Source organism: Juglans microcarpa x Juglans regia, chromosome 2D (assembly GCF_004785595.1).
Source record: "Juglans microcarpa x Juglans regia isolate MS1-56 chromosome 2D, Jm3101_v1.0, whole genome shotgun sequence".
NCBI lineage: Eukaryota > Viridiplantae > Streptophyta > Magnoliopsida > Fagales > Juglandaceae > Juglans > Juglans microcarpa x Juglans regia.
In genome coordinates this window covers 12,614,437-12,636,124 of record NC_054596.1, presented here as the reverse complement: position 1 = coordinate 12,636,124, position 21,688 = coordinate 12,614,437, and positions in this window count along the sequence as shown.

Below are 21,688 nucleotides of genomic sequence, written 5' to 3'. Positions count from 1 at the left end.
GTTTTTCCATATCATATTTAATCACACAGATGAGTCAGCTGCAAACGGTTCATAAGATGTCGGGTAATTCGGACTCTAAAGAACCCTAAATGAAATATAATCTATTTTAGCATGAAAATATTAATATCACTATCGACTCTGTTGAGGTTACCCTGACGACTAATGACATAAAAGAGAAAAAAGTTGCACATGAAAACCTTACACCACAAATTTCTATTTAACTAACACGTGATTTTTTATTTTTGTCCTTATATTTTAATGCTTAAATATGTGTGTGTTTAAATAGAATAACAAAAATGATAAATCACATGTATTTAGTTTGGTGGAGGTGTGCAGTTTACTTGTAAAATTTCTCAAAGAGAATGCATGCTTTAATGTATTAATATATACTGAAAATTAATAGGCAATTGATTTGAAAGTCTACAAAGTCGTAACATCGAGATCTCTATATTTTTATACAAATATTTTCCCATAATACGATATTATGGATTTCAATGGAAATTATAGGTCTTTCTACTGATAGTAGGTTTTGAAATTTTAATGGAAATGGAAATTATTATATTTATTTTCACAACATATCTCATATCATCTAATTATTACAATTTTTTTAAATTTTCATACAAAATAAAATAAATAATTTAACTTTTTTAAATCTCAAAACAATAATAATATTAAAAATATATATTTTAAAAATATTTTATTCAATTTTTAACTTTTATCTCAACTTATTTCATCTTATTTGCGAAAATAAACGAGACCGAAATTATCAATATGACCCTTGGATCGTGCTATATATGGAAGGGATATTTGATTTTATAGCTAGTCATGTGCCGAAATATTAATTTAATTAGGTGAGACAAGTACCGGGAAAAAAATTGTTAAGCTTATTTTCGTTATTAAAGAATGGACCGAAGTTGAGACTTCGAAGGATTAGATTCATCATTTTAGTTTTAATTTAATATTAATGAGCTTTTCAAACAAAAAAAATGAGATTCTCATTAATTTGTTCTCTCCGTAAGCTTTTTTCAATCCAACAATAATATTAACCTTAAAAATTCAGATCAAATAGAAATCTTCTTCCAAAGAAAAAAAAAGGTAAAGTTCAAGTTTTTAAAGTAGCTAATGAGTTTGAGTTTTGAGAGTAATAATAATAATTATAAATTTATTGTTTATAAATTATTAAATTTGCAGTATATATGCTTGCACGATGCACTTAATTAATACATAATTCTATATAATTGTCTTTTATAGTATATATATGTATTTTTTCTTAAAATTTCCGTGATAATTAGATCATACGACTTGTCATTTTCCAGTCTCCCTTCCTATATTAATTCAACTCTTATTTGTTTTTTTTATTTATCAAAATAATAAAATAACTTTCCCATTTATTATATATAAAGAGCGTCGAAGTTCAAATTCAGTTACAATACTTCAGCTGATCAATAATGATAATGATATATACAAATCTTAAATACACAAATTTCGTGCAAACACTTTATAAAAAAATAGATCTATTTAAAAGTATGATTAAAAAAACAATAGCATTAACATTTTCTAAACCAAGTTAGATCCAATTTTTTCTTCAAGCAAGAACATATCGCCTGAATATATATATATATATATATATATATATATATATATATATAAATATATGTATGTATGTATGTATACACACGCTATCACCCTCCAAATTCCTTTATATATATATATATATATATTTTTTCCTAAGCAAACAAGCATATGGTTGATAAACTAAAGGGGTTACAAGATACAAGATAATTCAATGGGGGTGGAAGTCCCCAACAATCATCCCAAGATCAACAAATACAACACAAGCGGAATAATAAAAAAAATAGGGATCTAGAACCAAAAGTTTGGCTCCCACCCACTTTCTCCAAGGGGAAGCCGCTTGAGGCGGTTTTTCTATGGCTAGAAGCCATAGTGAAATGAGGTATGCTACATTTTACTAAGCTGGACTGGCTAAAGTAGCCTTTCAAGACCACTTTATCTTGATCATTGGTTAGAGAAAGTAAGAACATAGGAAAGTAGCAACCAGAATATAATTCGAATTGTCGGCGAAAGGCCGCCACTAGCTATGGAGGCGAGTGTCGCTCACGTGCCACGCTTGGCATAAAGTATAGGTCAGATCTAATAGATCGGAGCGCTGACCTTGATTGTGCCGCGCGTGGTGGCAAAATACCTCCCTTGGCGTGGTGGCGTGTCGGTCTTACGCACAGTGTGAGTCGCACGTGAGACATACGTGTCATTCTTTTCGTCAGTTTTCTTCTACTGTTTAACTGAACGGCGGCTGGAGAATCTGATGGTGGGACGTGTGGCGGTCGTAGGAGGCAGGTAGATAGCTGATCGGCACATTTCGATACAATGGGTGGGAAAATAAAGCAAAACCAGAAAATAAATGGACAGGTTTGGCAAAGGCCAGACAGGGGGAGGGAGGGTGGAGCCTACTCTCCACCCCCTATGGCTAGAGGAAAGGGGGTTATACGAAAACGGTGGTGGAAGGATTTGTGGCCCAGAGAGAGATAGGAGACATATGCTTTTTTTATTTTTTTTAATTGCGTATTAAATATTTTTCTATACTATAAACTAGATTTGCTCCGAAAAAATGAACCACGCATTTGCAGGGCAATTAGCCTGCTGAGATGTTTTTACCGATATGGGGCTTGGAATGCTTAAGGCTGGTTTGGTTACACAAAACTAAACTATCTCATCTCATCTCATATCATATAATTTTTTCAAACTCCCACACAAAATATAATAAATAATTCAACTTTTTCAAATCTCAAAATAAAAATAATATTATAATAATATTTTATTTAACTTTCAATAAAATATCTCATCTCATCTCATCTGAATTGTATAACCAAATGAGGTATAAAACTTTTACCCATCATCACTTCATGAATTTATATGTATCTATGAATCTGGTGATCAGGGCTGGGAGTGCTCTGAGGGATCCAGGGGGAAGAAGGCCAGGGCAACGATGATTAATGAATCTAGGGTAATGATACCCTTACATCTCATTTACAACTATTTTACTATTTAGCTATTTTGTTTTTCATTTTGCTCTTTGAATCTAGATTAAAAATCTCAAAATATTACCTTGTTGCATACTTTAAAAGAAAATAAATTCAATCAACCAACGTAATGATGTAATTTAATTAAAAATAAATTTAATTTTATAAATATTGACTCAAAGAGCAAAAAAAATATCAATTTTTATAAAATTGAATTTATTTTTAATTAAATTATATGATTACGTTGGTCATTCTGAAGTCCCAATTGTAATTGTGATTACGAATATGGCGAATAGGGTGGAGACAGTTTTAGGGGCAGAGGAGTTGGGTGGGGGGGGGGGGGGGATGTGAAGGACATGTTTCAGATTTCTCTAGGAAGCAGTTACAGAAGGGGCTTGAAATCTCTGGGATAGTTGCAGAGGTTATTCTAATGGTTCAAGAGGAAGCTGGACACGCGTGAAACATGGAATGGAAACAGAGGCTTTGTGCTGAGTTTTATGCAGTTGGGCATGCGACTTCAAGTGGGCCTACGGTGGAAGGGCTGGAATCATGTGGACTTAATGTGGATACAAAGGAAGCAGACCATGAAGAAAGTTTGGGTCGTGTGTTGAAGTAGAAACCCGATGGGTTTGATGGCCGAAAGTATAAGCGTTTGTCATTTTTTCATGAAATGACAACTCTTAAATTTGGTTCTTTTCAATGGATTTAACTTTCCAGAAGTAAAAAATGGAAGGGGAATTTTGAAACAGAGGGTGTTGCAATAAGACAATCGAAGAGAGGGGCTGCGGCTAGTTTGGAAGTTGTTGTTAGTCATGGACTTGAAGCTATTAGATCAGCGGAGGCTGTTGAACAGCCCCGTCGGGATCAATAAATACCCTAAGTTGGAATGCCCGTGCGCTTGTGAATCCATGAGGCATTCGGGCCCTCTGCGATTTAGTGAAGAGGGATGAGATCATGTTTGTACAGAAAACAAGATTAACAGCTCATGAATTTGAGGTATGTAAGTTTCGGCTAGGGTTTTCAAATTGCTTGGCTGTTGATTGTATTGGTCAAAAGGGGGGAATTGCTTTACTCTGGGGAAAGGATGTTTGCTTATCTGTTTTGAATTATTCCCACTATCATATTAATGCTGCTATTGAGGTTGACTTTGCGAAGGGGTTATGGTTTTTAACTGGGATTTATGGGCACCCAGTTGTTAATGAAAGATTTAAAACCTAGAGATTGCTAAGAAGTCTTTGTAGGAAGAATGATAAACCATGGCTTGTTTTATGGGATTTTAATGAGTTATTGCACCATCATGAGAAATGGAGAGGAAATCCAAGGCATGAATGGCAAATTTCAGCATTCTGAGGGATGGTAAATGACCACGCTTTGAAAGATTTGGGGTTTATAGGGTATAAGTGTACTTGGAGTAATCATAGGGGGTTCTAATTTTGTTTAGGAGAGATTGGATAGAGCTTCGGTGAACTTGCACTGGTTGAACAAATTTCCTTTTGCTTTAGTTACTCATAGATTAGTTGCATACTTGGATCTTGTCCCAATATGGGTTAGTGATGAGGGGGAAGGGAGTTTCACCAAACCAAAAAAACAGTTTAAGGTTGAAGCCATGTGGGTTGGTGAGAAGACCTATGAGGATATTATTAAAAGAGTTTGGAGGAGGGTTAGGGTGCGTTTGGTTACCAAACTCACCTCAACTCATCATTATAACTTTTTAAAATCCCAACACAAAATATAATAAACAATTCAACTTTTTCAAATTTTAAAACAATAATAATATTAAAAAATAATATTCTAACAATATTTTATCATCACAACTCAACTCTACTCAACTCATTTTAACATCCAAACACACCCTTAATGTGGGTAACAATATAGAAGATGTAATGGATATGATAAAAGAAAGTGGGAAAAAGTTACACACATGGAACAGAAATTGCTTTGGGAATGTGCAAAAGCAACTGTTATTGGTCAGGAAGCATATGGAAAGGGTACATGATCTTGGTTCTTTGGGGGACGATGTGGAGGAGCTTAATAGGGCCCGAGATGATGTTAAAAAATTGTTGGAAAATGGATGAATTAATGTGGAAGCAGAGGTCTAAAGTGTTGTGGTTAAAGGAAGGTGACCAAAATTCAAGATATTTCCATATGAAGGCATCTCTAAGCCGAAAAAAGAATAATTTGGTGAGAATTAAAGATTGTAATGGGGTATGGCAGTTTGTTAAGCAGAGAAATAATGTTATTCTTGATTATTTTGAGGAACTTTATACAAGTTCAAAGCTGATGGGTTCTACTGATTTTCAATATTCTCTTGTTGACAAAGTGACACCCTCTATGCATGAAGACCTTGCTAAACCATACACTAAAGCTGAGGTTACTTTAGCTTTGGCACAGATGCATCCTGGTAAGGCCCTGGGACCAGATGGAATGTCACCTATGTTCTACCAAAAATACTGGAGTGTTGTTGGCAACTCTGTCACTGGACCAATTTTGAATGGTTTGAATTCAGGTGCATTCCCCTCTACTCTCAATCATACTAATATTATTCTTTTTCCTAAGAAAAAGGCCCTTGAAAAAGTTGCTGATTATAGGCCCATTTGCTTATGTAATGTAGCCTATAAGTTGATTGCAAAGACTATGTCCAATAAGCTGAAATTTGTGCTACCTTTTGTTATTGAGGAAAGTCAAAGTGTTTTTGTTACGGGCTGATTGATTCTTGATTGCTTATAAGTTAGTATATTATTTAACGCATAAAAAAAGAGGAATGAATGATATATGTCTATAAAATTGGATATGAGTAAGACGTATGATCAAGTTGAATGGTGTTTCATTATGACTGTTGTGAAAGTTATGGGGTTCAACAAGACTTTAACTGATTTGATTATGTTCTGTGTAAATTCAGTTTCATTTTCAGTATTGATTAATGGGGAGTCTAAAGGATCTATTAAACCAACTAGGAGATTAAGACAAGGGGATCCACTGTCCCTTTATCTTTTTCTTCTATGTACAGAGGGTTTGATAGCTTTGTTGAAGGAAGCAAGGTTAAGGAAGCAAATTTCTGGTATTTAGATATGTAGAGGAGCCCCAAACATTAATTATTTACTTTTTGCAGATGATAATGTGGTGTTTTGTAAGGCAAATGTGGAGGAGAATAGGAGATTACAAAATTTGTTGGCTAATTATGAGAGTGTCTGGCCAAAAAATAAATAGAGACAAAATTATTATGGTATTTAGCAGCAATGTGGGAAGGGAAGTGAGGGAAGTAATTGGTCTTTTGTGGGGAAATGAGGAGATCTTACAGTATGAGAAGTATCTTGAATTACCTCGTTTGGTGGGTAGGTCCAAGAATAGAGCTTTTCAATCTATTAAAGAGAGGGTTTGCAAAAGCTTCAAAGCTAGAAAGAGAAATTACTTTCTCAAGGGGGTAAGCAAGTGCTTTTAAAAGCTGTTACACTTTCTATCCCAACTTATAGCACGAGTTGTTTTCTCCTACCTATTGGTTTGGGTGCTGAGTTGGAGGGGTTTATGTCAAAATTTTGGTGGGGTTAGAAAAAATAGGAAAGAATGATTCATCGGATGAGTTGGGTTCGAATGTGTGAGAGGAAATCGAAAGGTGGTTTGGGGTTTAAAGACCTTAAGATCTTTAATCTTGCTTTACTTGCCAAGCAAGGTTGGAGATTGCTTCAAAATGAAAATTCTTTGCTCCATAAACTGTTTAAAGCAAAATACTTTTTTTGAAGCGGGTTTGGTCCTAATCCTTCATATACATGGTGAGGCATTTGGGAGGCTAAGAAGTGGTTGAGAGAGGGTTGTAGATGGAGGATTGTGAATGGGGAAAATGCACATCTGTGGATTGAGAAATGGATTCCAGGGCACAAGGCTTTAGAGCATGAGGGTTTTGAGGTTTCTGAGGAGAGCATAAATGATTTAGTGGCTTGTTTGATTAATGAGTCAATCGGATGGTGTGATATGGACAAGATTAGGTCTATTTTCAATCCTAATGTGATCACAAATTTGTTTAAAATTGCGATTTGTCCAGGGGCAGTTATAGATCAATGGATATGGGAACATGAGCGAGATGGAAGATTTTCTGTGAAGACCTATTACATTTTATTACAGAACAAATGAAACATAATCATGCAGAGTCATCTAATATGATTGGTTAGCAGTGTCTTTGGAAGGCATTATGGAAAATGGTAGTGCCTAGTAAGAATGAAATATTTTCTTGACATGCATGTAAAGATGGACTTCCTACTAAATAGAATCTAATGAAGAAACAAGTTGTTTCTGAGGTGCATTGTGGGTTCTGGTCTTATCCGTTGGAGGATCTTAACCATGCAGTGATCAGTTGCAAGTATATTCACGAGTTATGGAACCAGTTGCTGCCTAGTTTGGTTATTAATGCAGATGGTAACGTGTTTGATATAGCTATGCATATTAGTCAGGGGAAGGATAAAGACATGTTGGTTGTTTTTCACTTGCTTGGGGATCGATTATGGTATAGGAGGAACAAGATGGAATTTGATAAGGTTGTTATAAGTCCGAAATATGTTGCGGTTTTGTCCTGAATACTATGAAGAATTACAAAGAGATTAGAGGGCAATGTCCAGTTCAGTTGAAGCAACATCTCAAATGGAAGCCACCTCCTATGGATGTTCTTAAGCTAAACACTGATGGGGCCATGTTTGCTGATCTAAAGAGAGTAGGTGTTGGGTTTCTTCTTAGAGATGATAAAGGAGAGTTGATCATGGCAGTTAGTAAGGTAGAGTATGATATTGAAAATCCTGAAGCTATTGAGTTATTGGCTGTGTTTCAAGGCATTCAATTATGTCCTAGTAGGGGTATCTCAAACTTGATAGTTGAATCTAATTCTCTATTAGTTGTAGAGTCTTTACAGAAAGACAATATGTTTGATTCAGCTCTAGGGGCATTATTTGTAGAAGTTAAAAGACTTAAGAGTTGTTTTATTTCTTGCTCTTTTACTCATGTATATAGGGAGAGTAATATGGCAGTTCACAAACTTGTTAGGAATGCATAAAATGTTGAGGATTGTGAGATTTGGAAGGATTATATTCCAGACTTTCTTTCTCAAACTATATCTCTTCTATTATATAAGTGGCTATTTAACGCCACCTAACGGAAATTCTTGTTTTCCGTTAAGTGACTATCAAACGGTGTTAAAACGTAGCAATCCGCATTTTTATGGTCCATTCGAAAATGCCTCTCTCAAATCCAGCCTTCTCTAGAAAGTTCCTTCTCTGGAAACCAGACATCTCTCTCTAAAAACTCGCTCGCCCGAACGGGGGAAGGAGAGCTTCGGCTCCTTCTTCCTCTTCCTCTCCTCCTTCTTCTCACAGGCCTTTCGTCGTCTCCGGTGGTCTCGTTTTTTTTTTTTTTTTTCCACGTTTTTTGCCGAATAAAGGAGTAGCCGTTTCGAGCTTCTCCGGTGACCATCTTCCGACACGCGTACCACCGGGAGAAGCCTCACCCGCCGATCTTGCGGTCGATAGAATTGGGAGCCAATCGGAGCGGCGCGTTGCGCCGACGCGCTGTTAAAGGAAACGCGTGGGGTTCTCAAACCACCGCGTTTGTTGCTTCTTGATTTGAAGATCTATTTTGAAATTTTTATTCGCTTCTTCTGTTTGTTGTATTTTTCTTGCATTGTATTGTTCTTTCTCTCGTCGAGACGGTGTGAATCCGAAAGCCAAGTTTGGATTTTTTTTTCTTTTTGTTTTTCTGTTCGTTGTGGTTCCGTTTTTTTTTTCCTTGCAGTTCTTCTTGAAGGAGCTAGCAGCAGCTCTCTGTCGATTTCTACGTAGCCGCCGTGCTGTCACCGTAAGAAAGATCCATCGAGCTGCCAACCACCGTCTGCAACAGATCCAGCCTCTGGTTCCTTGCTTTTCCATTTGAGCTTCTTGTTGTTGTTGGTATCTCTTAATTTTCTCAATTTGTTTAAATATGAAGTTGCTTATATGATTTCATATTTGTCTTTTGTATTTATATTTGCATCTTTTTATTATTTGTGTTTATGATTTTCTAATATATTTGGTTTATCTAGCGGATTTTTTGTTCGTGGGATTGATATAGGGAGTTTTTAAAGTATTGTGTAAGGACTTTTTGCAGAATCCTTGAATAGGGATTACTTTTCTTGCACTCAACAGATGCACATGAAGAATTTCAATCATAATGCTCTTATAGGAATGTGGGAAAATTTTAGCAAAGTATAGCAATCCAGATTGTTGAACCTGGAAAATTTTGAAAAAACCAATATTTCAATAATAGTGCACCTCATTATATGGTCCTGCTCATGTGTAAAGCAAAGCAAAATGAGACTAACTTTAGAGTTGGACCCACTTGATAATCAGTTTTCACTAGCAGGATTTTTTGATCTCTTGCGGTTGTGTATATTGCCTTTGTATGTTAAGAAGTTAATCTCCAAAATTGGAAGTACTTTGGTTTGTGATTCCGCAATGGGATTGTGATGTTTTCTTTCCATGATATTGAATCTTTTTTACTTGCAGGAGATAGTTTCAATATACCCTGTTTTATCACCACCAAATCTTCTGGTTCTCTTCATGTAACATCAAACTATTCAAAGCTGGAGTCTATTGTCCAGCTTATCTCAATGTTTACGATCTGACGTCGATTAATGGCTACGCATACTGGCTCGGCCTTGGGGTCTACCATTCCGGCATGCAAGGTGAGATTTTTTTATAGCATGGGCTATATTATATTTATCTGTTTATTTTCCTTTTTTAAATCATGGGTCGTTTATTTATTTTAAACGTTTTTTAGGGTTTTCGGTGCTAATATAGTAAAGGAAGATGAATGAGAGAAACGAAAAGCTAGGTTTTTAACGGCTAATTGAACTTGGGGCTGTCATAAGATGCCTATTATTCCATGTTTTGTTGCATTTTTCTTCTTGGGTTCAAGTTTAGATCTGTAGTCTGTTTGTTTAGGAGCTGAGTGATGGAAACCCAGATTTTTTTTTCTTCTGGATGCTTAGAAATTGATGAATTTACCGTGGAGATTTTTATTAATATGCATGCGTCTTTAGTTTTTTTTTTTGTAGGATCGAGTAAGGAGTGATATATTCCAAAGAAAAGTAATTGTGTTGTATGCATGCTTATTTCTTTGTTTGGAAAGTGAGGAAAAGAAAAACTTTAATTAAATAAATATATCTAACTATGTGGCTTTATTTGGGTTGGCTCGAGTTTCTTAATATTCTAGCAAACAAGAAAATCATGGATGAAACTATTTTGTGACCCTTAATTTTCGGCAGCCAAATAAATGGTAAATGAGGGAATTAAATTCTGTAGTAGATATGCTTTTTTTTTTTTTTTTTTCTAATCCTGTAGTAGATATCCTTATTTGTTAACTCCATCAAATCCTAAGCAGTTCTAGATTTTTACTTTTTCGATGGTTGTGGGATTTTCTTGTTAATTTTGATACAGTTCATGATGTTAAATATGCATTTGGAGCACACGATCATGGAACTTCAAGGGTTTTTGAAGTGGAACCTAAGCGTTGTCCTGGTTTCACATTCAGGAAATCGATATTGATAGGAAGAACTGATCTAGGTCCCAAGGAGGTCCATGCCTTTATGGAGAAATTAGCTGAAGGGTACTGTGGAAACACTTACTATCTTATCACGAAAAACTGCAACCATTTCTACAATGACGTGTGTACCAAATTGATAAGAAAACCCATTCCTAGGTGGGTCAACAGACTCGCCCGACTTGGTAAGAAACTGACCATAAGATTGCATTTTTTTACATTTTTTTTGTTGTTGTTTTTATGTATGAACCGTTTACTTACATGTTAGAATATTGTATAATGCTTTTTTTCTTTTTAAATCTAGAACTTTAACAATGTAGATTTTTTGTTGACAAAGGTGGCAAAACACCACATTTTTCGCCAGAATTGACGCCATTGCTCAAACTCCACCTTTCTGCAACTGCCGTTAGTACTGCAACTGCCAAGGTGGCAAAGTCATTGATGCAACAATTGGAATAGACCCTTTGAAGTATTACTGCTGCTTGCATAACAAAAGACCTTCAAATTCATAAACACAGCTTTCTTCCTTTTGAACGTGAACATTTTTTGGATGTATATATTACTATGGTTGATGCATATATTACTTTATTTTGAGATGTATAGTTGAGATATATGATTAGCTAATTTTATTTTGGCATGTATATTACTACGATTGATGTGTGTTACTTTAATTTGGCATGTATATTATTTTATTATTAGGTTATTTTCTCTCAATTTCTTATTACATGTTTTTACAAGAAATTTCTGTTTTTAAAAATATTTTTCATGTTTTTGCAACTAGGCACACGTGCATTGCACGTGTTTGCCCTTACTAGTGGTTTGATAAATGTATGTAATCTTTATTATCAATGAAGTTTGATTTATTTAAAAAAAAAAAAAGAAGTGGAGAGAGAGAGACTTGGATATGCAGAAAGTACGCGCCCGCCACGAGACTCCGACAGTACTGCATTTACATTTGAGAAAGTCTATTATGCCATCTCATTTTGACCATTTTATTTGACTGTTGGTCAATTTTTGTTTATTTAGTAGTTAAGAAAGTGATTTTAAATGTATTGATATATTTTTTTATTTTTTAAAAATATTTAAATATATTAAAAAATATGAAAAGAAGAAAAAAAAAAACCACTAAGCAGTACGTCTAGGACAGCATAATAGCCCAACTCTTTTACTTTTTCTCTATTTCCAGCGTGGTAAAACTAAAACCTAGTAATCATCTCTCTCTTCCTACAAAAAGTTTTTTTTCCTACAAAAAGCTTCTAGAGGCTAAAAAGTAAAAGAAAAGGCTTCAGATGTCACAAAATCGATTAAATTATGTCGTTATTTTGTTTGAAGATCGTAGCAATTAGAAAACCAGATGCAGTTTTTATTTATTTATTTATTTATTTATTTATTTATTTATTTTTTTACGTGCAAATTAACTTGCTTCTTGAATATCTTTTAATACCAATATTGATTATGTTAAAATAATGACTGCCCCATTCTTATCCGTCCAGTGGTTTTGTTTTTTTTTTTAATATTTTTTTAATATATTTAAATATTTTTAAAAAATAAAAAAATATATCAATATATTTAAAATCACCTCCTTAATTATTAAGTAAAAAAAAAAAATGACCAGCGGGTGGCATAATAGACTTTCTCTAAAATAATATCCACATGCTCATAAAATTTGCTGAACTTTGATGTTTATGTCTGATCTGGGCACTGTCAAACAGAATACTGATGATATGAAGAGTGATGGTTACGATCATGCCTGCAGTCTTTAACTCCAATGGTTTGGATTATTCTTAAATATAGGTCGGATAAAAGTGAAATAAAGATATTGCGTGAGCTCTGAATTACTACGTCTGATTAAACAGTCTGTACGTAACTCTCTCTGTATTGTCATCCAGCGAATCCATCTTTTACAGTACTACGAGAGACCATTAAGATTCAAGAGGCATTACTTGGCAACAACACGACGCGGGTTTTTTCCTTCCCAAGACGTGTACAATGCGGTATGGGCCAGAGAGTTTGCAGAGTCAAACGTTTCAGACAATGGACATGACCTAGGAGATATTGCTTTCCCATGACTCCATTGCATACTTGTAAAAAATGAGAAACTGTATGGAAAGGTGAACAAGTAACGAAGAATGGATCGATCAGATAGATTGAGGTGATCACTTGTACGTTGTACTGCGATTTGTATACTTGTTACTGTTCGTGTATACTGACAGTGATTGCAGTGCCTTTAATTAGGTGAATGGTTGAGTAATCTCAACCAGAGAAAGGGAGAAAAAAGAGGAGGGGTGTAATCAAAGGGCCTAGAAAAGGTGCTGTGCCAAAGGGACAAGATTTCCTGTTATGGGGGCCTAAAATAACAGTCGCAGTTCCTTAGTCGGCCATTAATATGGAGTGGGACCAAGCACTCCACCTAACCTCTAGAGATGACATAAGAGAACCCCATTTCTTTCTTTCTTTCTTTCTCCTTTCGCTTTGCTCCATCTGGACCATCTCTCCCTTTTCCTAGCATTTGACAAATAAAAAGCCTTATTTCTTCTCTCCCCTAGTTGTTTTTTTGAGGTATCTTACTTCAAAGCCATTAGACCCATTTAAGAAAGAAAAAGCTTCAGCCAGGCTTTTTCAACCTTCTGCCAGGCTTTCCCAATCCTCTGCTTCCAACATCAGTTCTACAGTTCTACTCATATGTGTTTTTAAAGTTTTCTCTTTCCATCAGATTACATACCAGTATGCACACAGGCAGTGTAAATTGTGTAATACACTAAGCTCTGCATTCGACTGTCCATGTTTATTGCCCTCACCGCCTTTGGTCCATCAAAACCCTCAGAAAACAAATCCACTCCAAGTACTTCACCCTCCCACCGCCCCTCCGGCCTCTTTTCTTCTCTAGCTCGATTTTCAACATGATCAGTCTATGTAGAAAACCTCTACTTCGGTTTACTTTTCTGTTTTTGTTGATTATCTTAATTCTTGGCCACTGTCATGGCTCAAGAACCACTAACGTCTTCAAAAAGCCAAAGTCTCAGTATTCAGGCCATTTCTTGGGTTTCTTGCCAAGAAGAATACCGATTCCTGCTTCTGGTCCATCAAGGAAACACAATGATATTGGCTTAAAGAGTTGGGGATCACCATGAAGATCATAGAGATTTTGGAAAAGGTGACCAGCTTTTTTCTTATCTTTTTTCTTTCTTTTTTTTTTTTTTTTGGTTCCTTTTGGGATGTTCTTCATAAGTCAAAGAAGAGTTGGTGGGCAATGTACATGGGGTTGTTGATGGCTAATTCTTTTTTGGAGGTTTGATGACAATATTGTATTTTTTTTTTTTTTTTTTCAGGAAAGGTAATATTGGGTCTGTATTGTTTCTCCTTTATACTCGTGGAGAATCATAACTGTTGGCTTCATATTATATTTTTTGGTGTGCATGAAATGTAGAGAGAATGAACAACTTGACAAAAGTTCTAATTAATTACTTTTTCTTTTATTTATTATATATACCTCTTTGTTTCTGTGATCAGTAGAATCTTTTGCTACCGAAAGACACGATACATGCAAAATACCAGTTCTATATGTAGAAACGCAAAAATCCAATAGAATTTGCTTTTTTGTGTATGTATTTTGTTGCAGTTTATGTGCACGTACGTACGCAATCTCTTCACTTTGAATCTTTGATACAAGAAAAGGTAGTATCGCCTTAGCAGTGAACCTCATCATGGGTTACTGTTAAGTACCATGGGGATGATAATAATCAGCATTTTGAAATTATTTATTTTATTTTATTATATTATTTTATCTACCATGAAAATCTCGGGTTGCATGCCTTATACGCTAGCTAGTGTTCAAAGTACAAATTCCGCCCTAAAAAAGGGTACAAATTCCGATCTTATATACAATCATAATTTATCAGTTATCACTCAAGTTAAATGGTACCCAATGGAGATAGTGGTCATGTAGAGCTTTATGTGGTGTGCCACCCCTGAATTATAACTTTGCCAAATTTTCGGCTGATCGAGACATGATTTTGATCAAGTGTATTATTTCAGGTTATCATAACAAGTCATGCAAAGAACTTGAGAGCCTCCATCAACCAAATCTTTCTTCTTTAATTAATGACCACCATGGGTTGTCTTGATGCATGGACCCCCAAAGTTTAGCTATAATTTGAATCTCCCTTGGATTCTTCACAATCGAAGAAAAAGGATATAGCATTCATACTATCGAAGGGGGGGTGCATGGTATGATGTGTTATGATTTTGATGTCGATGACATATGATATACGTGGTGTTACATTATTGTTGATCTGCCCAATTAAAATTATGTGGTAAATCGATCCTTTCGTTTCCATAGGAAATCATGACAAATATTTCGTTATTCTCGACAGTTCTAGTGCCACAATAGCTGGATGGTAATCATCAAGGTACCAGGGAGAGAAGTGTGGTAACATTAATTTCTCCTTCGATGTGTTCAATAATTCCCCACTAATACCACGTACGTACTCAGTATAGGTCATGAAATCTCGAGCATGTACATATATACCTCAATTGGATCATAAAGCTTAGTTGGCAGTAAGAACTGTATTCAATTGGATGTGAAGTTCAAAATTTTAAAAGATGCAATTTTTCTATATCACTAATTAAGTACGACTTTTTTTTTTTATATATATATATATATAGGGAATGGGGTTCGAACCTAATTCTCTCATTTAGAGACCAGACCTTATACTATCCGATCCAAAAGATCTTTGCTAATATGATTTCTGATTGAACAAGAGCGTTTTTCAGAGTTGATCCCCTTAATTTCTTCTATTTGATATAGTATTCACATGTTACACTTAAAGCTGATTTAATAATTCACATCAATGAGTGGATCTAATATTTGAAATATTTAATTAAATGAAATAAAATGTAGAGCAAAATATTTAATTACACTCAAGACATCTGCTTTAATATTATATGAAATTATCATTTATCTTAAAAATTAAACTAATAGGAAGAAGTAGATTTATCACTTATCATTTATATTTGTTTTAACAAAGCCTTTAGGGAATGTTTGGAAATAATTTTCATCTTATCTCATCTCATCTCATCTCATCTCATCCCCTTCTCAAACATCATTCAAATACAAATTAACACTTTCAAACTAATCATTACAATTTTCCTAAACTTCTAAACAATTCAACTTTTTCAAATTTTAAAATAAAAAATTATATTTTAACAATTATATTGTAACAACATTTGAACTTTATAATATTTTTTATTAAATTTTTTTATCTCTTATTTTTCAAAATCTAATATATACTTAATTCAAACTATCTCACTATTATTCACGAACTATATTACGACAATTATCAAAACCCCGACCTCAAATGATGAACATTCGCACTTTCCTTGTTACTTTATCGATTTCCACTTCAACGTTTATACACATGGAAAGGAGGCTTTGGTTTTTTCCTTAAATGACGTCGGAGTGGTTTGAATTTTTGAAAGTAACTTAGATTTTGATGAGACTGAAAGGGTTTTCCACAACTTAGATTTTGAGTCAAAACATGTGATAATGTCTCTTTATGGGCTGTTTAAAAATGTGATTTTTATTTTAAAAAAGCATAAGATTTTGAAACAGAAAAACGATTTCATTCATATCATTCTTATCCTTTTGTTGAAAATAAATATTATTCTTGTCAAAATCCATGCATGCCACGTACGTTTAAAATAAAGGCATCGAAGAAAATTCTTTTATGTGTACTTTTCTTATCAATTATTCTTTGTTATCGATTTTGAAACGGAAGAATAATATTATAAATCATAACCATGAAGAAAAACGAGCATCTGTTTTTTTTCTTCCTTAGGTTAGGTAGTTTAGTCAAACTCCCAACAAGACTATCGGTGCATTTAAAAACGAATCATTATTATATATAATCTTTCTTTGAAATCTGGGGATTTTCGCGTTGAATTTTCTGGCCTGTACGTTTTGTGACATGAAGGGACTGTTTGCTTATTGTGGATCGGTTGAGAAAACACATTTTGTTTTCCTTCTAGAGAAAAAAACACATTTTCCTACTTTTAGATATTTTTTATACATTTTATTGATGTGATTAGTTAAAACAGTTATTTTATATTAAAAAATATGATAAAATCAATCACATTAGTATAATTTACAAAGAGTATGCAAAAATGTAAGCACATAAATTTTTTTTTGTTTTTAAATTCATAGGGCCCTTTGAGGGAGAATTTTATTTTCCTTTGACCAAGCCTGTCTATGGTACCCTACCGCTTACTGCTCCCTGTTTCATGGCAGAAAGTAAATTAAAGAATGAAAAGTTTCCATACGAGAGGGTTTTAAAATCTGTCCTATACCTTTCTATATAATAGTCTATCTTCTTTGTTGATCAAAAGCTTCTGCTGAATTAAAGGGGATGGAGCCTGGAGGCCAAGCAATGATGAACATTGCACTAGAAATATTTATGTGGGCGTGCCAACATTTTCCCATCAACAGTTGTTATATATGGATTGATCAGAAGATCAACTTAATTGTTTTTTGCAATTATGTTTATTCTTATAATCATCATGATCACTTTCGAAACCTAAGACACTTTATTTTTACCACCTTTTTCGTTTAAAGAAGATAAATACACCACTTTGGTTTATAAGATTAGGTTAAAAAAATAAAAATAAAATGGCTTTCATCTAAATCGAGAACTTTGTGGCCGTGGGATCGATCGATGATGTAATTTCCAGTCCATTATGAAGAATTATGTGTTTTGCTGCTTTTTTATCTTTATCTTTTTCCTTTTCATGTGCTTGTTCATTGCACAAACTGAGAGCACGCTGATCAGTAAATGACACAGCTGAGAAATGATTACTAATTATAAGGTATAAATAAGGTATCTGAATCCCCACACCAACTGATCTCTTGGATGATCATCATAACATACGTATAGAGGAATTACAATCCGATGAATATAATTAACGAATCAGATATATTTTGGGTATGGCTGAAAAAGATTCTGCCAACTCCATTAACTAACGCGATTTGATGTGATATATTAGATTATAAATCTACTTTTATTGTAAAGTAGATATAACGTATTACATAAATTCATATCAATTTGTAAATTTATTTTTATGAATTTTTTTATGGCTGTAGAAATAATTGTTTTCACCTATTTATATATATATACTACGTACGTGCATGTGGAAGGAAAAAGGGTAATCACAACCACAAAATACAAAGTGGTTGCAACCATTTGCAATCAAAGTGAATAAAGATTACATTCATAATTGAATGTGTGTGTGTGTATATATATATATATTATGAAAGGCACGATATTGGATCGATGGAATCGGTTTTGACATCAATATTATTGAGAGTAAAACTACAAGTCTACCTAAGTTGTAATCATGTGATCCATTGAGGAAAAAAGGAAAAGCAAAGGAAAAGAACTATAATGAGTTACCTTATCAATTAAGCTACGTACGTACATGATCATGTAGTTGGCTACAATTTCCCAACAATTACGGTCGTTATAATTTCTGATTAAAGGTTTGGTTAATCCCTAATTAAATTTCGACAAAAAAAGGTTTAACATGAGTTCTTTTCATCCAAATAAATGATAATTGCACTAAGATATTGATGAGTACTCATGATTCCATTCACCGAAAGATCAATGCTGAAACAAATTTTATTTTACAAACGCACAGTGCAGCAGCAAAAGGTACGGTGTTGCATGCCAAGAAATCAGGCCGATGACGGCGTAATTTTTCAGCTTTTATTCACATGCATTCTTTTTTTTTTTTGATGGGTAGGCGTGCGCGGGAGAGGATAAATGGAGTACAAAATAATGCAGTGGAAATAATGAACAGAGATTATATATACGATCCATTGGACATGATACATACAGTAACACATGATTGAATAAGTTAAACAAAACAAGCTGCAAGCTGGCGAGCCATGATAAAAAATTATGAATACTAGCTAGATATTTGAATTATTCATATGTATTGTCAATATTGGTTAAATTATGATTGTAATTATGTAATGGAGGAATGCTAGACATAGTTTTAGGGTGTGTAAGTCTTGTGCACTTATTTTTATAAAAATTGATAAATCTGGGAGTTAGTGCATGGCTCTTGCACAGCTTAGAACTGCAGATATCAATTGTTCTCTTATGTAATTCCCATCAATTTTTTTTTTTCATTTTATTTTCTTACGTTTTTTGTTTTCATCGACTTAGATATCTAGTAAAGATGTGAAATTTGGTCACATCTTCGGAATAAATTGAGCAAGCAAATGATTTCTTAGATGCGTTATATAGGCCTGGACGGTTTTAGTGCTTGTTTCTATCAATCCTATTGGCAAATTGTGGGGGACGAGGTATGTTCTACCACTTTAAATTTCCTCAATTTCGGGGGGAGGGGGGGGGTGTTGATCAATGTATTAATTTTACTTATATTGCTTTGATCCCTAAGATTAAAACTCAATGTGTGCTAGTGAGTTTAGACCTATAGGTTTGTGTAATGTATTTTACAAAATAGTGTCTAGCTCTTGCTAATAGGCTGAAAAGGATTCTCCCCCATATTATCTCTAATAGTCAAAGTATTTTTATCCCTCTGAAGTTAATCATTGACAATGTCTTAGTAGTTTATGAAGCCTTACATTCTATTAGGACTAGACAAATGGAAGATTGGAAGCATGGCTTTGAAGCTTGATATGTCCAAGGCATATGATCGTATAGAGTGGCCTTTTTTAGCTGCAATGATGAGGAAGCTTGACTTTTATTATAAATGGATTTCTTTAATAATGGCAAGTGTCTCCTCGGTGACTTATGCAGTTTTAATCAATGGATAGTCTGGTAACATTATTAAGTCAACACGAGGGATTAGGCAAGGAGGTTCAATTTCTCCTTACCTATTCATTCTTTGTGCGGAAGGTCTCAGTTAGGGGTGTCAAATCGTGTTAACGGGTCGTGTTCGTATCGTGTCAAGATATGTATATTATACTATATAGGTCAACCCTAACCCGACCCGTTAAACTTATCATGTCAAAATCTCAAACCCTAACACGATCCGTTAACATAACGGGTCGTGTCGTGTCAACCCATTTTAACCCGTTTATGTAAATCAGTTGAACAGACCCGAAATTAACTTGTTTGATCTAGTTAAGTTTAACATAATTTTATATAAATTTTAAAATCTCAATATCTATAAAAGAAAATATAAAACTAACTACAAGTCTAAAATTACAATCCAAATAATAAAAATAATGAAATTAAAATTTCAACAATTTTATTTTTAGGTATAAGGGTATAATTGTAACTTTAATTTTCTTAATGAGTCATAACGGGTTGACCTATTATCAACCCGTTAAGCAATCGTGTCTTAACGGGTCAACCCGTTTTGACCCGAATCCGTTAAGGTTAAACCCTAACCCGCTTTTATCGTATCGTGTTCGTGTTGGGTTAACGGGTCGTATCATATATTGCCGCCCCTAGTCTCAGTTCAATGTTGAATTCTGCTGGAAAATCAGGTAATGTTAAAGGAGTTTAAATTGCAAGGGGCTGCCAACCAGTGAATCACTTGTTATTTACTAATGATAGCATTCTATTCTGTAGAACACAAATGGCAGAGTGGCAAAAAAATCAAGCTTTGTTGTGGAAGTACGAGCAAGCTTCTGGGCAATGTTTGAACAAACAGAAAACATCAATCATGTTCAGTTCTAAATACTAGTGCTCCAGTGAGGAACCAGACAATAAGGACAATGGGAGATTCAATTACTAAGAACTATGAGACATATCTTGGATTACCATCTTTTGTGGGAAGATCAAAATACAATTCTTTTCGAGTTATAAAGGAGAGGATATGGGGGAAAATCAATAGCTAGAAGAACAATTTCCTTTCCCAAGCAGGGTAGGAAATATATTGAAAGCTGTAATTCAAGCAATACCTACTTACTCGATGAGTGTCTTTATACTTTCAAGGAGACTTTGCAAGGAAATGGCTACTCTTATGTCAAGATTTTGGTGGAGCCATAAACAAAATGATAGGAAAATACAATGGAGGAAATGGTTGAAATCATGTGAGTCTAAATTAAGAGGAGGCCTAGGCTTTAGGGACATAGAGTCTTTTAATAAAGCTTTGTTAGCTAAACAGATATGGAGAATGTTGAAGAAGCCTGATACTCTTGTTTTTCAGATCATGAAGAATAAGTTTTTTAGAAATGGGAATATGATGGATGCTCAACTTGGGAATAGACTATATTTTATATGGAGGAGTATTCTATCAGCTATGGATTTAGTCCAAGAGGGCTTATTTTGGAGAGTAGAGAATGGATCACAGATTAGAATATGGGGGGACTAAGGGCTATTTGGAAATAGATTTCATCCCAAAATTCTCATTTCATCTGATCTCCTTTCCAAATATAATTTAAATACAAAATTTTCGAACTAATTATTACAATTTTTCCAAATTTTCAAACAATAAATAAAAAATAATTCAACTTTTTCAAATTTTCAAACAAAAATAACACTATAAAATAATATTTTAACTTTATAATATTTTTTATTTAATTTTTAATATCTCATTTCTCAAAACCCAAAAAATACTCAACTCAAACAATCTCACTACTATTCACAAACTATCTTATTACTATTCACAAAATTCTCATATTATCTCACTCCAAGTCCAGTATCTTATACTATCCAGTCTCCCATTAATGTGTAAGATGAAGAGGCCACGGTTAGACATTGGGTGGATGTTGATACTGGTGACTGGGATAGAAATCTGGTTTATCAGATTTTTAACCAAAAGGAGGTTGAGATTATCTGCAATATGCCTGTTAGCAAACTAGGTGCAGAAGATATAATGATTAATTTAATTTGGAGACCCTCAAAAGATGGAGTATTCAGTGTTAAAAGTGCCTATCATCTAGAAATGGAGAGAACAGAGAAAATCCATGGACAAACTTCGGGAGGATCAACTGAGGAACCAGCTTGGAAGTTGTTATGGAATCTCTAAGTGTCAGGATCTGTTAGACACTTCATGTGGAGAGCCTGCCATGATTTACTTCCCACAAGACAAAATCTGTTTAAAAGAAAATTGTTGGAAAGCCC